The 18979-nt window shown below is 37.9% G+C and overlaps 1 protein-coding gene across 33 annotated transcripts in view; it reads right to left on the bottom strand.

The window, feature by feature from the left end:
- Positions 1-18979, bottom strand: part of LOC307187576 (uncharacterized protein) — a 791299-nt gene that overhangs the window by 540484 nt on the left and 231836 nt on the right. The window lies entirely within an intron of this gene.

Raw genomic sequence — 18979 nt, 5'->3', positions numbered from 1 at the left:
TGAAGAGGCAAGAGGAAGAATGGTTGCCAGAGCTCAGAGAGCGGTGAGTGCAAAGGACCCCTTACTGGATAGGGCCTGTGGCTTTGCTAGAGGGCCATAGGCAACTGCAGCCACTCACCATGGAAGGAGCTGGGGGGAAAAATACTCTGACCCCATGCTCCTCCCACCCACTGCTTCACCATTGTTGTCAGTCTTTGACAGAGACCAACCAGAAGGCAGAGAGTAGCTCTTGCAATCAGCCGCCCTGGGAGAGGGTGGCCTGGAAGCACAGTCATAATATAACCAGCACAGGTGACTTTTAATACTTAATTGTGGAGAGGAAACATTTCTTAATGTTAATACAAAATGTTAATAACCTTATGGAGGAAAACGATCTCTTTTTCAGAAAGAACATTTGACAGTACTCGGGGATAAAAGGTATATGTGCACACACCCACACCAACCCACACACATATTACTGTCAAAAGAAAAACAGAAGTCAAATTATAAAACCAAAAGATTTTTTAAATATAAAATTATGAAAATAAAATATAAGAATGTATAAAATTATAGATAACTTTAAAACTCTGCAACCAGCCTCACTCTGTCTGTTATTAAGAAATGGAATCTATCCGGTTAATTCAGGGGGGAAAGCACATTCTTTTATTTTGTCAAGTCACTGAGAGTAATTTCTTATCATTTATTAAATATTGCCTCAAAATAATGTTATGACATATGAGGAACAGCAAAAGAATAAGAAGCAAAAAAATAAAACAGGAAAAGACAGATGACCAAGAGAAAAATTAATTGAAACGTCGTTCTACTCATTTTCTTTTTCTTCCCCACAGTGCAGCCCCAGAATGTTTGTTAATTCCAAGAAGCAGGAATCCAAGTATCCCCTGAAATCTCATTGCTCTTTAGGCCACTGCAAAGTTTTTTCTTCTGCAAACCAGTAGTTCCCATCCTACCTTCTAAGCAATCTTAGGAAGAAGACCTTTAGAAATACAGAAGTACAATTCCCCAGTCACTGGAATATGAGGGATACTGAAAAGCTATTTCCACAAACAGGGAAGCCATTTCAGATCTAGATTTCTATTCTCCACCCATTACCCACCCCTTCCTCTTCCCACCATGTGAAGGGATGAGGCTCCTTCGAAGACAGAAGGGATCCTAGGTTGTGGATCTTTATGTATGCGAGCCCGAGGGCCAGGCATTGCTGAATAGTCTCCTTTCTCCCTTTCCTGACCTGCCAAGCATGCCTTCTACCTATGTACAGCTGAAAACATCAAAACTATTTATTCTCTGCCCTATCATGTTGAATGCCACCTTAAGTGCATCCTATTCCTTTCTTTCTTCCTCTCCTTCTCTCTTTTTAACATGCATTCAGGCCATGAACATTTACAGAGCACCAATATGCTAGCCACTGGGCAAGGCTGAGGATACAAAGTAATAAATCAAGATACCTGATCCTGAGCAGCACACAGTACAGTGAAAGAGAAAGACACATTGTCACACTGTCCTTTCCACACGCCTGTAACACAACATAGCACATACTATACACATAAAGAACATCTATAGCACATATATGTGTATATACTATATGCATAAATGCATACATATGTATATACATAGTCTAATCCTGAAATACCTCCAGCCTCTTGGGGAAAGATTCTCTCCCACCTACTACACACTCTCCTGGCATCATTCCTATGTCTCCTAGTCTTTTATTGAATTTCAACAGGTTTTAAAGAATTGAACATATATGCAAAAACGTTAAAGCCCACTCAGAATGGTAGACATACGCTCATTTCTGGATGAGGGTTAACAGTAGTGGGAGTTGGGAATTAGCTCTAGAAGAGATGGAAGGAAGTAAATAAAGAGATGACATATGCAGAGGATATTACAAGGGTGTGGGAGAAATTAAGTAACAAGATTCCCTTCAAAAATACCTTTTTTCCAATTTTTTCCACAGAAATGCACTAATAAACATCTTAAATTTAATCTTTGAAAATAAATTTTATAAGGACAAATAAGATGTAAGAAAACTCTTTCTTTATGTAGTCACCTTTTTCAGAAGTACCTGCCTTAAGGACAGAACCTGTATTTCTCCAAGCTACTAGAATCACCTGGGGAGCTGCAAAAACTATGGGGTCCAGGGCCATATCTGGTGGGCCCAGGCATCAGTGTGGTTTAAAACTCCCCAGCTGATACTAATGTGCAGCCATGGTTGTATGTAACAGATATATATTTAGACATATGATTATCAGTTGCATGCCTACCATCCTTAGTAAAATGAAACTAAGTGATTTTTTGTTTTTGATAATTGTTAAGAATTTATGATAATTATATATCATATACCTTTAAAGTCTATTAAAAATAAAGGTGGATATTAAATTTTTAAATATAACCTATTATTAAATAAAATAATTGAAGTATAGAAGATTTTTTCATGCTTTATAAAATGAGCCTCCTAGAAAAATAGCCATCTTGGTAAGCAGATGGAGTTTGGGTCAGAATAATAATACAAAATTTTTATTCGAGCTTCCCCACTCCCACTCACATCCTCTTTTTTCTCATCTATGCCATATCTGGAGCCTATCATACAGAACTTAGATTGTTTAGCAATTTGCAGTACAAGTTAGTTTGGGTAACGCTGATTTACAGGAACTCGAAAGTATCTTTCATCTAAATATTCAGGAATTTTATGTCTATTATATTAGAGTCCATTTTAGTAAGTAGTACATGTCACAGTTCCCAAGCACATTCACATAGCTTTAGAAGCCATCTCTAGGTTGGGCTTGTGCTATGTGTACAACAGCTACCGAAATTATGGAAGGGTTTAGTCTTCAGAGGTATGCTTGCAAGGTATGGAAACCCAGATTAGCTCTGGCATATAAACTACCAAAAATGTTCTTGTTAACTGGGCAACATGTTTTCAAAAGGTGCAGAATCCACTTTGTTTCTATCACTTGTCAGAGTTAAGCATAAATAATGTACAAACAAACAAACTGTGCCAGTATAAAGTATAATATTTGTTTATGAGACACTTCCAGAATCTGACAGTGGCCCTCTGTTAACAATACTTAGGCCATAATTATATTGGCCAAACCTTACAAAAAATTCTTAAGCTTTGGGTAATGTTAAATAGCTTTAAAATTGCCCCTGTATCTGGTTTCTAATCTCAGATAAAATCAGGCCAGAGTTACCAATTTTAATGATCATAACGTCACAGTAAAAGCTAAGAAAGAAGAATAAAGCTAAGAACCTGTTACACAGCAGGCTAACGTTCTCCTAATCCTGGACTCCCTAGACTTTGAAATTTTTTGAATCAATAAAAATCCCCAAAAATGTTAGAAAGCAAATAGTTACCATTATATTTTTTAATTTTGTCAAGGAAAAATATTAAATAAAAGGAATGAAACTATATCCACTATCATCATTACATCATTATATAAACACCAAAAAAGTAGGAAGTACAGAATCTCTCAATATAGAATAATTCTTTAAAAAGAATACACTTAATGAAAAGTTTATTTTTTTTTCTTGAAGATCTAATTTCACTGCAATCCAGTGAAAATGTCATCACAGATCAGCTTGAGTCCATTGGCCAGTATTTGAGATTCACTGTTCTGAGGGCATTCATTTAGTCTCTTGCCTAGTTTCCAAGAAAACTCTGCTTTCCTTCTCTTTGATAACTGCACAGAGCTTCCCATCCAGTCTGTTTAAAGGGCAACCAGCATATTCATGACAAATCTGAAAGGAGTATTTCTCCATCCAATTCAGAGCTCACAGTTCTACCAGAGCTTGCAATAAAGTTAGCATCATTAGAAGAGTCGCATCTCTCAAAGACTGCCATCTAGGTAATGCCAGGGTTCTTTTTATTATTATTTCGTTCTGTTTTGTTTTAAACAAAATTTATTTGTGTGTTTACTTTTAAACAAAAGTTCAGGCAGCAACCTTTAACCTATAATAAGAATCCGGGGCCAGTCAGTCTTGTAAACTAAAGTTTTTCCACGTTGTATGGGAATTAAATGGTATATTGTGTGTGATTTTTATATTTATATACAATTGTAATTTTATATATTAGCCAAAGTGTGTGGTTTTATATATTTAGCCAAAGAATGGAAGATTCCATTATCTTATGAGAGCATTTATTATGACATTCAGAACAATGAGAATAAAAATTGTCTTGTTCATGTTCTACAATCCATAATTATGTAAGCCTGTGATCTGCCAGGCTACAAGAATAAACAGAAGGAGAGAAAGAAGAAGACAAGGAGGAAGAGGAAGAGGAAGAAGAAAGAAATTTATCTCAGAATAAATGTACTACTACATGATAAGTATATTACTAAACTGAAGAGTGTATCGATAAAACTACCTGATGATCTTGTTTTTTGCCTTCACAATTACATTCAGATTGTTGATTCCAAGGCACATTCTTCATTTCAAAAGTCTAAAAAACAGCCATCTGATTCAATATAAAACTCTGGAAATGTCCTTCAAATGAGCATACTCCAGATTTAAACTGTAGACTTTAAGTTAATTGTAAATGGTCTAACTTTTAATTTATTTCGATTTTTTATTAACAGTACTTTGATCTCCAGTAAAGAGTAAAAATAGCTTTATTGGTTCTGTTAATAAATGTTTCTTTCTTAATTGATCTGTTTCCACTCTTTTCAATAACGATTTCAAACCCACAGATGCATTTCAGGGAATGACAATGCAAATACCCAGTTGAGTTTCTTCCAGTTCCCTACATCCATAGTGATCTCAGACTTTAAATTCTGTGAAATCATCTACAAAGACTAAAAGGTCCTCAAAATGGTTTATGCTGCAAGAAAATCTTGCAGGATATTTTTCCCTCCTCCAATGTTAGAGACACAACTCACAATAAGAAGCCAGTGCTTAAAAAGAAATCTCCAACAGGGCCTCCGTACAGGTAAAAAAGAACAATAAATCAAGCAAATAGTGTCAACCAAACAATATTTGTATTTTATGTGGGCTAGCTAGCTGAAATACAAAAATTATAAATTAAATTAGGCAATTTTAAAATTTCTCATCCAATATTCAGATCAAAAGCTTGTAGTACGGTACTTTATCTGGAAAAACAGCAGCCCAGCTTCACAGATTTGTTGCAAACAAGGACCCTCTCTTCTGTCCAGGCTAAGCAGGAAGCAGGCAAATGAGCATCAATGTGCCCCAGCCAAATGGAATCTAAGAAGCAGCCCTTTAACAACAGTCCTTATCTTTAACCCCTCTTCCTCTTTGTCTAGTTTCTTAGTTTTTATTTCCAACATTCCTTCCTTCTGTGATTGGCTAAAAGACACTGTTAAGCAACTAGCCTACAAATGATTATTTAATGCTGATCCACACAGTATTCTTAAGCACAGTGTTTTCAATATTTGACACCCAGCTTTAATTTTGAGAAATTTAATATCTGTATCCAATGTACCAGAGAAGACATATATAGCCACATTAAAGAAGTAATGGCTCCAAGTTCTGCAATATTTGATTGTACTTGAATCGACTGTTTTAACAGAGATTTAAAAATATGTGCATTCAAAATTGAGTTGGTCAGCCACCAAAACATGAAAAAAAAGTTGCAGAGGCATATATTGGCAGTGCTATCCAGCTCTGTCTAGAAAAGGCAAATACTTAGCCAAAAACTTTGAAAATTCCATCCCTGTTGTGGAAGGGGATATACCAATGTAAATCTATTTATTATTTGATTCTTTCTTCTTCCTCTTCCTCTTCCTCCTCGTCTTCTTTTTTTCTCCTTCTCCTTCTTGTACGCTCAGCAACCACACTACTGTTAATAAATTAGATGCCCAGGTAGGATTGCCCAAAGTGAGTAAGTGTCCTTATAAAGCTGGTCTGTGAGTTAAATTTTTCACTCTAAATTGATAAGATAGCATTCTGACTCCACACCAGCCATGCTGAAAAATGGATTCACTCTTGGTATGCAATTGAAATCAGGCTTCTGAGACTGGGAGGCTGAGAACTAGACTGAACTCTGTTCAGTTCCACAATGACTCACTCACTGTTGAGACAGCTTGAAAAACATGCTGTTAAGCATGAACGTTGCTTTTCCTCATTTCAAAACTTTTACTGACATAAGCTTTTAATATAACTTTACAAAGATAGAGAAGTTTCACGAAAATATAAAGCAAAACACTCTCCTCTTGTCAAAGGACATGGACAGCCATGTTTTTCTTCTTTTTCTTGGATCAGCATTACATTTTTTTTTTTGCGATACGAGGGCCTCTCACTGTTGTGGCCTCTCCCGTTGCGGAGCACAGGCTCCGGACGCACAGGCTCAGCGGACATGGCTCACGGGCCTAGCCGCTCCACGGCATGTGGGATCTTCCCAGACCGGGGCACAAACCCGTGTCCCCTGATTCAGCAGGCGGACTCTCAACCACTGCGCCACCAGGGAAGCCCGGCATTACATTTTAATATATTATATGTTTAGCACGCTGTCTACAATGGAGTTGGTCCTTAAGAAATTGTCACTTGGAGACCTTCAAGATGGCGGAAGAGTAAGACGTGGAGATCACCTCCCTCCCCACAAATACATCAGAAATACATCTACATGTGGAACAACTCCTACAGAACACCTACTGAACACGGGCAGAAGATCTCAGACCTCCCAAAAGGCAAGAAAATACCCACGTACCTGGGTAGGGCAAAAGAAAAAACAGAGACAAAAGAATAGGGACGAGACCTGCACCACTGGGAGGGAACTGTGAAGGAAGAAAAGTTTCGACACACTAGGAAGCTCCTTCACAGGCGGAGACGGTGGGTGGCAGGGCGGAAGCTTCAGAGCCACGGAGAAGAGTGCAGCAACAGGGGTGCAGAGGGCAAAGCGGAGAGATTCCCGCACAGAGGATCGGTGCCGACCAGCACTCACCAGCCCAAGAAGCTTGTCTGCTCACCTGCCGGGACAGGTGGGGTCTGTGAGCTAAGGCTTGTGCTTCCGAGGTCAGATCCCAGGGAGAGGACTGGGGTTGGCTGCGTGAACACAGCCTGAAGGGGGTTAGTGCTTCACAGCTAGCCAGGAGGGAGTCTGGGAAAAAATCTGGAACTGCCGAAGAGGCAAGAGACTTTTTCTTGCCTCTTGTTTCATGGTGCGTGAGAGAGGGGATTCAGAGCACCACCTTAACGAACTCCAGAGATGCGTGTGAGCCGCAGCTATCAGCACAGACCCCAGAGACGGGCATGAGATGCTAACGCTACTGCTGTAGCCACCAAGAAGCCTGTGTGCAAGCACAGGTCAATATCCACACCTCCCCTCCCGGGAGCCTGTGCAGCCCTCCACTGCAGGGTCCCGTGATCCAGGGACAACTTCCCGGGGAGAACACACTGTGCACCTCAGTCTGGTGCAACGTCACGCCAGCCTCTGCCGCCACAGGCTCGCCCCCCATCCATACCCCTCCCTCCCCCAAGCCTGAGTGAGCCAGAGCCCCCTAATCAGCTGCTACTTTAATCCCATCCCATCTGAGCAGGAACAGACTCCCTGGGGCGACCTACATGCAGAGGCAGGGGCAAATACAAAGCTGAACCCCAGGAGCTGTGCGAACAAAGAAGAGAAAGGGAAATCACTCCCAGCAGCCTCAGGAGCACAGGATTAAATCTTCACAACCAACTTGATGTACCTGCATCTGTAGAATACCTGAATAGACAACAAATCATCCCAAATTGAGGCAGTGGACTTCGGGAACAATGATATATTTTTTTTTTCCTTTTTCTCTTTTTGTAAGTGTGTATGTGTATGCTTCTTTATGTGATTTTGTCTGTATAGCTTTGTTTTTACCATGTGTCCTAGGGTTCTGTCTATCTGTTTTTTTTGTTTTTCCATGTTTTTTTTTAGTATAGATTTTAGCGCTTGTTATCATTGGGGGATTTGATATTTGGATTGGTTGTTCCCTTCTTTCTTTACTTCTTTTTTTATTACTTTTTAATTCTTTATTTTTAATAATTATTTTTTATTTTAATAACTTTATTTCATTTTATTTCATTTACTTATTTTTTCTTTCTTTCTTTTTTCTCACTTTTATTCTGAACCTCGAGGATAACACGATCTTAGTGGTCTGGCTGGGTGTCAGGCCTGTGCCTCTGAGATGGGAGAGACAAGTTCAGGACATTGGTCCACCAGAGACCTCCCAGCTCCCCTTAATAGCAAACGGTGAAAGTCTCCCAGAGATATCCATCTCAATGCCAAGACCCAGTTCCACTCAATGACCAGCAAGCTAGAATGCTGAACACCCTATGCCAAACAACTAGCAAGACAGGAACACAACCCCACCCACTAGCAGAAAGGCTGCCTAAAATCATGACAAGGTCACAGACACCCTAAAACACACCACCAGATGCGGACCTGCTCAACAGAAAGACAAGATCCAGCCTCATCCATCAGAACACAGGCACTAGTCCCCTCCACCAGGAAGCCTACACAACCCACTGAACCAACCTTAGCCACTGGGGACAGACACCAAAAACAATGGGAACAACAAACCTGCAGCCTGCAAAAGGAGACCCCAAACACAGTAAGTTAAGCAAAATGAGAAGACAGAGAAACACACAGCACACGAAGGAGCAAGGTAAAAACACCAGAAATAACAAATGAAGAGTAAATAGGCAGATACCTGAAAAAGAATTCAGAATAATGATAGTAAAGATGATCCAAAATCTTGGAAACAGAATGGAAAAAATACAAGAAACATTTAACAAGATACTAGAAAAACTAAAGAGCTAACAGACAATAATGAACAACACGATAAAGGAAATTTAAAATTCTCTGGAAGGAATCAATAGCGGCAGAAGGCAGATAAGGCAGAGGCAGAAGAACGGATAAGCGACCTGGAAAATAAAATAGTGGAAATAACTACTGCAGAGCCGAATAAAGAAAAAAAGAAAAGAATTGAGGACAGTCTCAGAGACCTCTGGGACAACATTAAACACCCAACATTCGAATTATAGGGGTCCCAGAAGAAGAAGAGAAAAAGAAAGGGACTGATTAAAGATTTGAAGAGATTATAGCTGAAAACTTCCCTAATATGGGAAAGGAAATAGTTAATCAACTCCAGGAAGAACAGAGAATCCCATACAGGATAAATCCAAGGAGGAACATGCCAAGAAACATATTAATCAAACTATCAAAAACTAATTCAATGAAAAAAATATTAAAAGCAACAACGGAAAAACAACAAATAACATACAAGGGAATCCCCATAAGGTAAACAACTGATCTTTCAGCAGAAACTCTGCAAGCCAGAAGGGAGTGGCAGGACATATTTAAAGTGATGAAAGGGAAAAACCTACAACCAAGGTAACTCAACCTAGCAAGCGTCTCATTCAGATTTGACGGAGAAATGAAAACCTTTACAGACAAGAAAAAGTTAAGAGAATTCAGCACCACCAAACCAGCTTTACAGCAAATGCCAAAGGAACTTCTCTAGGCAGGAAACACAAGAGAAGGAAAAGACCTACAATAACAAACCCAAAACAATTAAGAAAATGATAATAGGAACATACATAGCAATAGTTACCTTAAATGTAAATGGACTAAATGCTCCAACCAAAAGACATACACTGGCTGAATGGATACAAAAACAAGACCGATACATATGCTGTCTACAAGAAACCCACTTCAGACGTAGGGAAACATACAGACTGAAAGTGAGGGGATGGAAAAAGATATTCCATGCAAATGGAAATCAAAAGAAAGCTGGAGTAGCAATTCTCATATCAGACAAAATAGACTTTAAAACAAAGACTATTACAAGACACAAAGAAGGACATTACATAATTATCAAGGCATCAATCCACGAAGAAGATATAACAATTGTAAATATTTATGCACCCAACATAGGAGTACCTCAATACATAAGGCAAATGCTGACAGCCATAAATGGGGAAATCGACAGTAACACAGTCAAAGTAGGGGACTTTAACACCCCACTTTCACCAATGGACAGATCATCCCAAATGAAAATAAAGAAAGAAACAAAAGTTTTAAATGATAAATTAAACAAGGTGGACCTAATTGATATTTATAGGACATTCCATCCAAAAGAAAAGAGGATACACTTTCTTCTCAGGTGCTCATGGAACATTCTCCAGGATAGAGCATATCTTGGGTCACAAATCAAGCCCTGGTAAATTTATGAAAAGTGAAATCATATCAAGTATCTTATCCAATCACAATGCTATGAGACGAGGTATCAATTACAGGAAAAAAATCTGTAAAAAATACAAACACATGGAGGCTAAACAATACACTACTTAATAACCAAGAGATCACTGAAGAAATCAAAGAGGAAATCAAAAAATTCCTAGAAACAAATGACAATGAAAACACAACTACGCAAAACCTATGGGATGCAACAAAAGCTGTTCTACGAGGGAAGTTTATAGCAATACATTCCTACCTTAAGAAACAAGAAACATTTCAAATAAACAACCTAACCTTACACATAAAGCAATTAGAGAAAGAAGAAAAAACCCCAAAGTTAGCAGAAGGAAAGAAATCATAAACACCAGAACAGAAATAAATAAAAAAAAATGACGAAACAATAGCAAAGACCAATAAAACTAAAAGCTGGTTGAGATGATAAACGAAATTGACAAACCATTAGCCAGACTCATCAAGAAAAAACGGGAGAAGACTCAAATCAACAGAATTAGAAATGAAAAAGTAGAAATAACGACTGACACTGCAGAAATACAATGGATAATGAGAGATTACTACAAGCAACTATATGCCAATAAAATGGACAACCTGGAAGAAATGGACAAATTCTGAGAAAAGCACAACCTTCTGAGACTGAACCAGGAAGAAATAGAAAATATAAACAGACCAATCACAAGCACTGAAATTGAGGCTGTGATTAAAAATCTTCCAACAAACAAAAGCCCAGGACCAGATGGCTTCACAGGCAAATTCTATCAAACATTTAGAGAACAGCTAACACCTATCCTTCTCAAACTCTTCCAAAATATAGCAGAAAGAGGAACACTCCCAAACTCATTCTATGAGGCCACCATCACCGTGATACCAAAATCAGACAAAGACGTCACAAAGGAAGAAAACTATAGGCCAATAACACTAATGAACACAGATGCAAAAATCCTCAACAAAATACTAGGAAACAGAATCCAACACCACATTAAAAGGATCATACACCATGATCAAGTGGGGGTTATCCAGGAATGCAAGGATTCTTCAATATAACCAAATCAATCAATGTGATACACCATATTAACAAACTGAAGGAGAAAAACCATATGATCAGCTCAATAGAGCAGAGAAAGCTTTCGACAAAATTCGACACCGATTTGTGATAAAAACTCTCTAGAAAGTAGACATAGAAGGAACCTACCTCAATGTAATAAAGGCCATATACGACAAATCCACAGCTAACATCATTCTCAATGGTGAAAAACTGAAAGCATTTCCACTAAGATCAGGACCAAGACAAGGTTGCCCACTCTCACCACTATTATTTAACATTGTTTTGGAAGTTTTAGCCACAGCAATCAGAGAAGAAAAAGAAATAAAAGTAATCTAAAATGGAAAAGAAGTAAAGCTGTCACTGTTTGCAGATGACATGATACTATTCATAGAGAATCCTAAAGATGCTACCAGAAAACTACTAGAGCTAATTGATGAATTTGGTAAAGTAGCAGGATTTAAAATCAATGCACAGAAATCTCTTGCATTCCTATACACCAATGATGAAAAATCTGAACGAGAAATTAAGGAAACACTCCCATTTACCACTGCAACAAAAAGAACAAAATACCTAGAAATAAACCTACCTAAGGAGACAAAAGACCTGTATGCAGAAAACTATAAGACACTGATGAAAGAAATTAAAGACAATACAAACAGATGGAGAGATATACCATGTTCTTGGATTGGAAGAATCAACACTGTGAAAATGACTATACTACCCAAAGCAGTATACAGATTCAATGCAATCCCTATCAAACTACTAGTGGCATTTTTCACATAACTAGAACAAAATATTTCACAATTTGTATGGAAACACAGAAGACCCTGTATAGCCAAAGCAATCTTGAGAATGAAAAATGGAGCTGGAGGAATCAGGCTCCTGGACTTCATACTATACTACAAAGCTACAGTAATCAAGACAGGATGGTTCTCTCGCAAAAACAGAAATATCCATCAATGGAACAGGATAGAAAGCCCAGAGACAAACCCACGGACATACATTCACCTTATCTTTGATAAAGGAGACAAGAATATACAATGGAGAAAAGACAGCCTGTTCAATAAGTGGTGCTGGGAAAACTGGACAGCTACATGTAAAAGAATGAAATTAGAGTACTTCCAAACACCATACACAAAAATAAACTCAAAATGGATTAAAGACCTAAATGTAAGGCCAGACACTATAAAACTCTTAGAGGAAAACATCGGCAGAACACTCTGTGACATACATCACAGCAAGATCCTTTTTGATCCACCTCCTAGTGAAATGGAAATTAAAACAAACATAAACAAATGGGACCTAATGAAACTTAAAAGCTTTTGCACAGCAAAGGAAACCATAAACAAGACGAAAAGACAACCCTCAGAATGGAAGAAAACAGTTGCAAATGAAGCAATAGACAAAGGATTAATCTCCAAAATTTACAAGCAGCTCAAGCAGCTCAATATCAGAAAAACAAACAACTCAATCCAAAAATGGGCAGAAGACCTAAATAGACATTTCTCCAAAGAAGATATACAGATTGCCAACAAACATATGAAAGAATGCTCAACTTCATTAATCATTAGAGAAATGCAAATCAAAACTACAATGAGATATCATCTCACACCAGTCAGAATGGTCATCATCAAAAAATCTACAAACAATAAATGCTGGAGAGGGTGTGGAGAAAAGGGAATGCTCTTTCACTGTTGGTGGGAATGTAAATTGATACAGCCACAATGGAGAACAGTATGGAGGTTCTTTAAAAAACTAAAAATAGAACTACCATACCACCCAGGAATCCCACTGCTGGGCATATACCCTGAGAAAAGCATAATTCAAAACAAGTCATGTTCCACAATGTTCACTGTAGCTCTATTTTCAATAGCCAGGACGTGGAAGCAACCTAAGTGTCCATCGACAGATGAATGGATAAAGAAGATGTGGCACATATATATGATGAAATATTACCCAGCCATAAAAAGAAATGAAATTGAGTTATTTGTAGTTAGGTGGATGGACCTGGAGTCTGTCATACAGAGTAAAGTAAGTCAGAAAGAGGAAAACATTACCATATGCTAACACATATATATGGAATCTAAAAAAAAAAAAAAATGGTCATTAAGAACCTAGGGGCAGGACGGGAACAAACATGCAGACCTAGTAGAGAATGGACTTGAGGACACAGGAAGGGGGAAGGGTAAGCTGGGACAAAGTGAAAGAGTGGCATGGACATATATACACTACCAAATGTAAAATCGATAGCTAGTGGGAATCAGCCACATAGCACAGGGAGATCAGCTCAGTGCTTTGTGACCACCAAGAGGGGTGGGATGGGGAGGGTGGGAGGGAAGGAGACACAAGAGGGAAGAGATATGGGGATATATGTATAGCTGATTCACTTTGTTATAAAGCAGAAACTAAAACACCATTGTAAGCAATTATACTCCAATAAAGTTGTTAAATAAATAATAAAAATAAAATAAAATGACTAATTAATATTAAAAAAAGAAAGAAAAAAAGAAATTGTCACTTTTCTACAAAGGAAATTCTAGCTTTTAACAGTGGCCAAATGATACCTCATTTCACCAGCCTCAGCACTTGTCTGAAAGAAATTGAGCCTTTTGGACCATATCAAACTTGCGTGTGTCAAGGCAGCTTGTTTTTTTAACATCTTTATTGGAGTATAATTGCTTTACAATGTTGTGTTAGTTTCTGCTGTATAACAAAGTGAATCAGCTATATGTATACATATATCCCCATAGCCCCTCCCTCTTGTGTCTCCCTCCCGCCCTCCCTATCCCACCCCTCTAGGTGGTCACAAAGCACCGAGGCGATCTCCCCATGTGATGCAGCTGCTTCCCACTAGCTATCTATTTTACATTTGGTGGAGTATATATGTCAATGCTACTCTCTCACTTCGTTTTCATCTTAATTTGGAACATTGGTTCCTGAATGTGGAAAAAATATATACATCAACAATATAGGTGAAAATTCCTATCCTAAATTTGTGGGTTCTGGTAAGGAAATTGTTATTTCCAGAGTGACATCAGTTATTGGGAGCTAAACCACTCATACAGGAAAAGGGTTTTAACTGACAAAGAGAACTTTCCAGAAACATGTCCTTCTTCATAACCCAAAGTCAGAAAGGACTGTAAAACTTCTCTACCTAAAGCATTCACGGGTGTGGACAGACAACAGGAGTTTTGCAGAAGGTACTAGCAGAGCGTGTCACCTCTAACTTTTTCAATAATGTGTAATTTTTACACTTAGTAACAAGAACATAATGTCCAGCACAATGTGCATATAACAGAAATCCCTGTATTTGAAAGACTCATTTGGCACAGTGGAAGCCAAAAAGCCTGAGAGCTCTCTAGCAGTGGCTGCTGCAGCTCTGATTCTGGCTGTGTGTGGGTAGAAGTTGATGGATGTAGATGGCTTCAGCTCTGATCGGTGATGGGGCAAGACTTGGAAGCAGATGAGGCACACACCAAAATGACAAGCAAAGAAAAGGATGTGGTCTAAACCTAGATCTTGCTCTGTTCACTCCTGAGACTGTCACCAGTATTCTAGACAAGAAGAATGAGCTTTTACCACAAGATATTTACTCTAGCTGTGAGTGTACATAAGTTAATTAGATATGCCTGTATACATATATAAATATTCTTACCTGTTATTAACTGGACATGATTATTTAATCAATAGTTTGAGATGAGCTTTCTTCAGGTCAAAAGCAAACAAGTAAACACAAATAAATGCAAGATGTTGATGGTCACTATGCAATAAAAGAGTATTATTATAAAAGAACAGTGGAGAAAAGGGGGAAATTACTTTAGACTGAGTGTTCAGGAAAGACCTCAGAAGTGATCATTAAGCTGAGCTCTGTAAAGAGCTCAGAGAAAGAGAAGGAGAAAAACAGATTCCTAGGCAAGAGAGGTATAAGAAGGTCCTAAGGCAGTGAAAACTCAACGCAGTCAAGGAGTTGACTGTAGGCCATCAGGGACAACCAGAGTGACTGAAGTGCAGACATTGCTGGAGAGAGGGGCCAAAATGCAGTGGGAGAATTTGGTCAGGCATCAGGGCACAAAGGGCCTGAGGGGCCAGGGCAAGGGCCTTGGACTTTATTCTCTGCATGACAGGAAGCCGCTGAAGAAATTTAAGTAGTAGAATAACACGATTCCATCACTGTCACTGCTATGTGGGAAATGGATTTATGAGGACACAATAAGCAGGAAGGCCAATTAGGAATTTATCACAGTGAAGGTTAACTCCAACAGAAAAGCAAAGATAATAATGGACTAGCATCAGGTAAAGGCAGGTGATACAGAGATACCGATAGGTTCCCAAGTTCTTTTAAATATTAAATTGACAGGAATTTGTTATTCATTAGGTGAAGGAGTGAGAAAGAGAGCAGTAGCAGGAATGACTTACAGGTATTGGACTTGAGCCAGGAAGGGGTGAAGGAACATCATCTAAGTCTTCAATTAGATCCAAACACACTGATATTCTGGGAAAACCAGTCAAAAAGCATCACATTCAGAAAAGAAAAATAGTCCCTATCTATGTTCTAAGGTGTGCATTCTCTGAAAAATGCAATAAATTTGAAGAACAGATTGAGGTAGTATTGGTATTGTCTAGTTCTTTGAGGAATCTTTCCCATCCTTTATATCATGTTTGAATAACATGAATATGGGGTTTTTTAGAGAGTTAAGTAACTGCTTTATTTCCCCCTGGATTCAAAACCAATTGAAAAATAAGACACAAAAAACAAAAAACAACCAGCCAGAGATCAATAAAGCTTATTAGAGAACTAGGCTTCACATCTGTCGTCAAAAAGCTGGCTAACACTCCCCACAATGCACGTGCCATCCCCCATTCTAGCCTTAGGACAGCTCAAAGGAGGAAAAGTGTGGGTCTGAAAAGCAGACAAGCCTTCCCAAGATCACTGCCTTGCCCTAGCCCAAGGCAGAGAGGGAAGACGAGGAAGAGAATCCCCAATGCTTAACATCTTTTATTTTTCTCCATTCAGTTGGGAATCAAGTATCAAAGGAGACCAGACCCCTGTCACCCTCAAATAAGATCATTTGCTCCTGCTTCAGAAGTTGTGAATATGGCATACACTAGCTTACCAGAAATGGCACTGAACAAAAACGGAGACTCAAAATGATCGCAAGTCCCTTCCTGGTCATACCACTCATTTGCCCTGTGTTCTGGGGAGTGATCTAATCTCTGCTAGGGATCAAGCATGATAATGAAAAAGAAATGTCTTAGAAATGCAGAAGATGTGAGTTTTATTCTTGAAGAGTTTGCCAGTGTCACTTCCCTCTTTGTGTACTTTGAAAAGTGTGAGGCCCTTTAGCGCTTCAATACCCTTCCCTAGTCAGTTAAACTTTCAAGTATTAGTTATTCACCTACAAAATGACAGAGTGTACTTGGAGGTCTTCAGTCTTTTTCTAAACAGTGGAATCCTTTCTTCAGACATCATCGGAGTTGGAAGGCCAATATGTGAAAAACACTAGAGCTGAGTGACCTTGGGGAGACCTGGAGTTCTGAGGCTCCTCAGAGAGCATCTTAGGACTCCAAGCAGCACAGCTTCTTCCTTTCTGAAGCTCTATGACCCTGTGGCTGCTACACTCTCACTTCTTAGTAACAAAGTATCTATGTGGCCAAAGAACCAGACAGTGGTTCTTCCCCTTGACAGTGTAATGAAAGAAGCACACTCCTTGTTCATTGATTTCAGATGAAAAAAAGATCAAAAAGCAAACAGGTGAGGTGACAGGGACCCTCCCAAAAAAAAGACAAAAAGACGAGAATTACCAAGGATATATCTGATTGGTAATGAAAACTCTAACAGAGCCAAATTTTATTTCATTTCATTCATCAGCTCTATAGATGGTTTTTGTCCAAGTCTGTGCTATTTTTTTAACACTATTTACTTGCTTCTTTTGACTTCTACGATTTGTGAAATCAATTTACATCTAAAGTCTTTTGCTCTTCCACAGGAACAATTAAAAAAGAAAACAGAAACTTTTGGAGAGATATATAAACAGCATGTACTTCAGAGTACTGAGGTTCCTGGCTTCAGGAATTCTCATTTAATTTAAATGTTGGTTTAGGCCTGTATTGAATTAGGCTATAATATCCCATTATATGATAAAGCATCATTTAACAGGAAGTTATACTCTTTTATGTTATGTTTGCATTTCATTTCCATGCTACTTTTTAGAAAACAAGTGATAAGTGGAAGCAGAACAGGTATTTGTGATTACTCATGAGTCATTTGCTTTCACGTAATTTAATAGCCACAGATCTTTAATATTTATAGCATATGTTGAAAGATTTAATATATGCAGTGATCTTCACCAAGTAACTCCATATTCTTCCTGAATACAAAGATTTAAATTTTGTCACCATTTATGCAACCTGTTAAAAATCTTGATACTAATTCACGTGAATGGGATTTTCCTCTAAAATTTTAATTAAAACACAAATGCTTTGCATACTTCAATCTGCAATATCCAACACATGCATTTTTTTAATATTGACTGATCAATTGAACAAGAGGGGATTTCTTTATAAGTGAGATGCTTTCTCATACCTGAAAATGTCCACAAAACAGTTATTTTTGTGTAAAAGCCCATGCGGAAGCTAAATAACCATCACACTGCAAGGCTCTCAGTGACAATTCTCTTTACATCCCTGTATATTTCTAAATGTGCTGTAATAAGAAAAGAGGAGTAGAAATCTTTTAAGGTAAAAAGGTAATAATAGTCCACACAACTAGAATTTGAGAGAAAACCATGTCATAAGTAAAGTCAACATGAATAAAGAAGCAGCAGCACCAGAAATGTATTATCACAATCAAAACCATGCATAACTTAGGATTTTTGCAAGAGCTGTTATTCGATGCAGAACACTATGACTATCAATTATAATGATAGCAAGTAATTCTTTTTCAACCCCTAAGTCTAAATTATTCCAAAGCTTTCTAGCATAATACAACTAATTCAGAACGTTGTCATATATTTTGAAATTTTACATTCTAAAATGTTTTAAAAATTTATTAAAAGTACTTCTTTAATTGGCTAACATTTTCTTCAGAACAATAAGAAAAATAGAAATAATACAATATAATAACATAACTGGACTCCAGAATCTTTAAACACACACACACACACACACACACACACATCCTTTGTTCTTTTGAAACATTCTTCACAGGCAAATTTTCAGCTGTGTCATTTTTGTTCATGTAAATAATTATAAGGCTTCATATTCTTTCATAATCCTGTTTTCTTAATAGTACTAGGAATTGATCAGTAATTGTGGGCTATTAGAAAGCAAAAATAAAGATTTTTCTAGATCCATTTTTCAAAACAGAAATGTGCATTTTTCTGAAGGAATGAAATAGAAATGTCTGATTAACTGACACTCAGAAATCATTCCTGAGCAATCTGTTAGCATTTCTTTCCCTTTACAGTGTTTTCTGTTCTTCGCTATTAAGAACTATGAATCATAATTTCTGGCAGCTAAAACCAAAGGGGGTGATAGGCTTTATTAGCATCCTAAAAATATGCATGTCCTAATGCTCTCTTAAAATATGTCTTCTCAGAGATGTTTCAGATTTTCTCAGCCAAGCAAAATGACATTAACTAAGACCCTGGCGTGAAGATTTGCTTATTTTAGTTTGCTTAACAATGTAACCACAGCACAAAAAAATATTGCTAGTCGATGGCAAATAAGTTATTCTGTCACATTCTGACCTATTGTGTGTTAACATC

The sequence above is a fragment of the Stenella coeruleoalba genome, assembly GCF_951394435.1.
Source record: "Stenella coeruleoalba genome assembly, chromosome: 6".
Lineage (NCBI taxonomy): Eukaryota > Metazoa > Chordata > Mammalia > Artiodactyla > Delphinidae > Stenella > Stenella coeruleoalba.
Note: the sequence above shows the minus strand (reverse complement) of the source record. Positions and strands in the feature narration are given on the sequence as shown.